Here is a 6,474-nt window from a genome sequence, read left to right on the forward strand (position 1 = left end):
TAATAATTAAAAAAAAGAATTTATACTGTTCTTTTCTGTAAAAGTTATTTTAAAAATTCTTAAATCATTTTTGTTGCAATTTCAAATGGCATTTTAAAAAATTTAGTCTTTCTATATAGTTTTAAATTCTTCTATTCAAATATCTAAACCATTCTTCCACAATATTATTATATTTGCTAGAATTTCCACAACAGTACTTACAAATAATGGTGATGTCGCACATCTTTGTCCATTTTCTCACTTTAATGTAGTTAACATATATTCCCACTGACATCTTACTTGTAGCCTGTTGAAGGTTATGTAGAATAACATTTTTGTCTTTGGTCAGTAATTCATATAGTACTTAAGTAGTTTTAATAAAATTCTTATTATGACCAATTTTATTAAACATGTAAGCATTTATTGACAGAACTTTTTCTCAATTAATTTACTGCTATGATGAATTCACAACATTGTATTTCAATGTATTCACCAAGTTATGCCAAGAAATATGGAGGACAGCAACCTTGCCAAATAACTGGAAGAGATCTATATTTGTCCCCATTCCAAAAAAAAAGGTGACCCGATAGAATGTGGAACTTATCGAACAATATCATTAAAATCATGTGCAAGCAAGATTCTGCTGAAAATTAACCCAAACGACTGAAACATCACATCAACAGAGAACTTCTAAATGTGCAGGCTGGGTTTAGAAGAGGCTGTGGCACTATGGATATTATAGCTAATGTTAGCTGGATCTTGGCTGAAAGCAGAGAGTACCAGAGGAATCCATCTGTGTTCATTGACTATGCAAAGGTATTTGACTGTGTGGATCACAACAAACTGTGGCTAACTCTAAGAAGAATGGGAATCTCAGAACACTTAATTGTGTTTATGTGAAACCCATCCTTGGACCAAGAGACGTTGTTAGAATAGAGCAAGGAAACACTGCATGATTCAAAATCAGGAAAGAAATATACCAGGGATGCATCATATGCCCATTCCTTTTCAATCTATATGCAGATCAAATAATCCACGAGGCTGGACTCTATGAGGAGGAATGTGGCTTCAGGATTGGAGGAAGAATCGTCAACAATCTGCTTTATGCAGATGACACAACCTTGCTTGCTGGAACTGAGGAGAACCTGAAGTGCTTGCTGCAGAAGGTCAAGGACTGCACCTTCAATATTGATTGAAGGTCAACATCAAGAAAACAAAGATTCTCTCCACTGGGCCAATTGACAGCATTATTATAGATGGTAAAGAGATTGAGATTGTTAACAGCTTCAGCTTGCTTGGATCCACAATCTACACTCCTAGTACCAGCAGCCAGGAAATTAAAAGATGATTTGCATTGGAAAATCTGTTGTCAGGAACCTCTCTAGAGTACCAAAAAGCAACATTGTTAGTCTAGAGACTAATTACTTGCTATACATCAGAGAGCTGGATAGTGACTACGGATGATAGAAGAAGAATTTATGCCTTTGAGCTGTGGTGCTGGAGAAAAGTATTGACTATAACATGGACTCTAGGAGAACAAATAGGATCATCTTGGAGAGGGTGAAACCAAACTGCTCCTTGGAGGCAAGGATTTTGAAGTTCTGTTGGACATACTTCGGGCATGTTGCAAGGAAGAGAAGAACATCATGCTTGGAATGGTGGAGGGACAGCACAGAAAAGATAGACTCTGGATGAGATGGATTGACTCAGCGACTACATTGGTTCAGGATAGAGCAGGATTTAGAGCTGTTGTATTTGTTGCTGTGAGTCGCAGGTGACTTGATGGCACATAGGAATTTAACATGATGAATTATGCTGATTTCCTGATGCTTAATTATTCTGGGATAAATTTCATGTGGTCATAAGAAATACTTGTTTGTAGACACTTTTAGGTTTTATCCATATTTGGACACGTGCATTATAGTCATCAGTGATTTTGATCTTCAGAGATCATTTTAGTTTTTTAAATTCTATTTGAGAACTGCTAGATGTGCAGGCTGGATTTAGAAGAAGCTGTAGTACTAGGGATATAATAGCTAATGTTAGCTGGATCTTGACAGTCTATCTGTGTTTCATTGACTATGCAAAGACGTTTGACTGTGTGGGTCACAACAAATTGTGGCTGACTCTGAGAAGAACAGGAATCCCAAAACACTTGATTGTGTTTATGCAAAACCTATATACTTCGATCAGGAGGAAGTTGTCAGAACAGCGCAAGGTTCAAAATCAGGAAGAGTGTACACCAGGGATGTATGTAGCCTGTCTCCATACCTTTTCAATCTATATGCAAAACAGATTATCTGGTGGGCTGGTTTGTATGAGAAGGAATGTGGCATTAGAATTGGAAGAAGGCTCATCAACAACCTGATTTATGCAGATGACACAGCTCTGCTTGCTGAATCTGAGGAGGACCTGAAGCTCTTACTGCAGAAGGTCAAGGACTGTGGTCTTCAATATGGATTGAAGATCAACATCAAGAAAACAAAGATTCTCATCACTGGGCCAAATGGCAGCATTGTGATAGATGGTGAAGAGATTGGGATTGTTAAAAGCTTTAGTTTGCTTAGCTCCATAATCAACACTCTTGGTACCAGCAACCAAGAAAGAAAAAGACAGATTGCATTGGGAAACTCAGCTGTCAGGGACCTCTCCAGAGTACTGAAGAGCAATGACATCAGTCTGGAGACTAAGGTGCACCTGATCCAGGCCATTCGCAATTGCTTGCTATGGTTCAGAGAGATGGACAATGACTAAGGATGTTAGTAAGAGAATTGATGTCTTTGAGCTGTGGTGTTGGTGAAGAGTATTGTATATACATACCATGGACTGCTAGGAGAACAAAAAGGTTTGTCTTGGAGAGGGTAAAACCAGGCTGCTCCTTGGAAGCAAGGATTCTGATTTTTGGTCTGATATACTTTGGACATATTGCAAGGAAGGACCAGTCCTTGCAGAGGGACATCATGCTTTGAAGGGTGGAGGGACAGAGAAAGGAAGACTGTCAATGAGATGGATTGATTTGTTGACTGGGGTAATGAGAGTAGGTGTTTCAGTGACAGTAAATTTGGCACAAGAGAGAGCAGGTTTCAGGGCTATTGTAAATAGGGTCGCTATGAGTGGAAAGCGACTTGATGGCACATAACAACAACAACATTTGATTTTTTTGTATTAACATGATGCTGACTTCTTAAAATGAATTAGGAATTTACTCTCTAAATCTAGAAAAGTTATAATTACATAGAAATTATCTGTTCACTATAATGTAAAACATCATAGCTATGAAAGCTCATCCTTCTGTAAGAAGTAGACTTGTATTGTTAGGTGCTGCTGAGTCCATTCCAAATCACAGGAATTTCATCTACAACAGAAATCAAGCAGTGTGCAGTCCTGCGATATCCTCACAATTGTTGCTATTTTTGAGCCCCATGTAGCAGTACTTTGTCAATTCATAGCCTAGGTAAGGATCAGTTACGAACTCTTTAACTAGTCTTCCTCTTCTTTGAGCTGACCCTCTGCTTTGGCAACACATCCTTCTCCAGGAATTAGTTCTTTCTGATAACATGGCCAAAGTGTGTGAGACAAAGTTTGTCATACTCCTTTATAAGGACAATTTTGGTTGTACTTCTGCCAAGACAGATTTGTTTGATCTTCTGGCAGTCCAACTTTCTTCTCTAATACCGTAATTCAAATGTATTGATTCTTCTTTGGTATATCTGATTCATTGCCCAGTTTTCATATGCATGTAAGACAATTGAAAATACTCATGCGTGCATCAGGTGCGTCTTAGTTCCCAAAGTCACATCTTTGCATTTTAACACTTTAAAGAGGTCTTTTACAGCAGATTTGGCCAATGCAAGACATCATTTGATTTCTTAACTGCTGCTTCCAGAAGTGTTGATTGCAGATGCAAGCAATACAAAATCCTTCAATATTTCTGTTTATCATGCTATGTTTATTGTATCTGCTGTAAAGATTTTTGTTTTTTTTACGTTGAGATGAAATTCATACTGAAGACTATAGGTTTTTATCTTCACTAGTAAATGCTGATAGTCCTATTCCCTTTCAGCAAGGTTGTGTCAAATGCATATACCCATAATGTGTTGTTGTTGTGTGTTGTCGAGTCGAACATGATTCATGGTGACCCTGCATACTCTTAACCCTGCCCTATCCTAAACTGATCTGCCACACCTAACCCCATCACCCCAATTATTGTGCTAATCCATCTTATCTGGGGGGTCCTCCTCCCCTGCACTGTTCCTCCACCTTTCTAAACATAATGTCCTTCTCCAGGGTCTGGTCTCTCCTCATCACATGCCTAAAGTATGTGAGATGGAGCTTCAAAGTCCTTGTCTCCAACGAACACCCTGGTTTCACCTTGTCCAGGACAGACCTATTTGTTCTCTTCGCAGTCCATGGTATGTTCAATACTCTTCTCCAGTACCACAATTCAAAGACACTGATTCTTCTTCAATCATCCTTATTAATCTTCTTTAGTTTCTTCAATGATAGTTGGTCCAGAGAACTTTTTAAAATTTTAGTTTTGCAATTTATATTTTCTTGGTAAATTATGTGTTTCTTTAAGTTTGTCACATCAGTTGCCAGAGCATAAGCATTTTTCCTCGTTTTTATTGCCTATGATGAGATGGCACTTAACGATGACAACAACAGCATAGAGAGAGATGAGTTGGCCAATGGATAGAAAGTGATGCTACCAAGTCAAAGGTGGGTGACTTTAATCCGCGGCCCTCAGGTCTGTTTTTAATTGTTTTTGGTCATTCTTCTAGGTCAAACAGCACCGGTCTGTCCACTTACTGTACAGAGGTAACTTGTAGTCACTGTGAAGCTGAACTCTGTGATACTGATATGCTAAACGTGGTAATGGTTACCCATGGTGGACAGTGTTTGATGGAGCTCCCCAATTAAAACAAGCTTGGAAGCAGAAGTGGCATCCACTTCCGAAATGGCTTGCCTCAGGAAACTCTATAAACCTGGAGAAAGGACGAAATTTATATAAGCGTTCAGATCTTTGGTTCTTAGAGTCGCCTACAACCTGACTTGACGGCACTTAATGACAATATAAGGAGAGGTGAAGGAAGCAACATTTATTGAACAACTGCTTTGTGCCAAGTCCTACCTATTTTATTTGTGTGCCATATTTACTTGAGTTCTCACATTGATCTTGTTGAGTATGTATTATTATCACTATTTTAAAGATGAGAATATCAATGCTCAGGATGGTGAGGTGACATGCCCAAGATCCTAGATAAGGAAAGGGCCATGAAAGCTAGAGTAGAAACCAGGTCTGTGTAAATTCAGAACCATACATATAATGTGCTGGATTGTGTGCTGAACTGCCAAACGAATATCAGAGGTTCAAATCCACCAGCCACTCTGGGAGGATATGCGGGCTTCTTCCATAAAGGCCCATCGCTTTGGAAATTTAATGGAGGGAAATGCAAACAGTAATTGACTCGGCAACGGGATCGGTTCTGGTTTTTTAAATGGGGTGTGTGTGTGTGTGTGTGTGTGTGTGTGTGTGTGTGTGTACATTGACATTTTCTGCCCTCTCCCTGCCCTTATTTTCCAGAAGAGAGCTATTAGATTAAAGAGAATGAACACATTAATGAAAGATCTGTGTAAGATTTATCGACATAATGACTGTAGTAATGAACTGGCGCATATGAGAGACTGTGAGGACAGCACAAGATACAGTAAGTGGGGTTCAGAATTGCTGTTCGTAGGAGAGAGCGCTGGTGGCCTAGCGGTAAGAAGCTGCGCTGCAAACCTGAAGGCACGTGGTTCGAATCAGCCAGCTGCTCCGTGGGAGGATGGGCAATCTCCTCCTATGTGATTAACTGCCTCTGAAAACCCACCAGATGGTCAGCTGTGGGTTGAGTCTGACTCAATACACAACAACAATAAACAGGGTCACTACGAATCATAGTCAACTTGAACGTGCCTAACAACAACAGCAAGTATGTGGAAAGGTACTCCTTTAGATGGGAGAATAACAAGATTACATGGAAAAGTAGTAGAAGAAACTCTTGTTCGTCTAATTAAACATCTTACTGGTAGCCTGCTCTTTGTTTGAGGCTGTGAATCCCTCAATTCTCTGAGCCCTCTAATGCATTACCACCCTTCATGGTCCTGAGATACCTGCTCACCTTTAAATAAATGTTGATGCTGCCATGTGTCTTTCACCAATTTAATGTGACTTCTTCTACCCTAGGACTGCTGGTGGCCTAGTCCGTAGGGAGTTATGCTGCTAAAACGAAGTGGGTGCGTTCGAATCTACCAATGATTCTGCAGGAGAAAAATGGGTAATCTCCTCCTGTTTGGTTTAGATTCTGAAAATTTCCGGGAGGGTAAGCTATGAGTCAGTTCTGACTCAATGGCAATTAGTTTTGGAGTTGTTTTAGGACTTTTTCCTCTGATACCCTCCTTTCTTCTATTTCCATACTAGAGTCTCTAGGCTTTAGACATGCGCAGTTAGGCTTT

Source organism: Elephantulus edwardii, unplaced genomic scaffold (genome assembly GCF_000299155.1).
Source record: "Elephantulus edwardii isolate Elephantulus edwardi_28Jun2011 unplaced genomic scaffold, EleEdw1.0 scaffold00019, whole genome shotgun sequence".
In the NCBI taxonomy this organism is placed as follows: domain Eukaryota; kingdom Metazoa; phylum Chordata; class Mammalia; order Macroscelidea; family Macroscelididae; genus Elephantulus; species Elephantulus edwardii.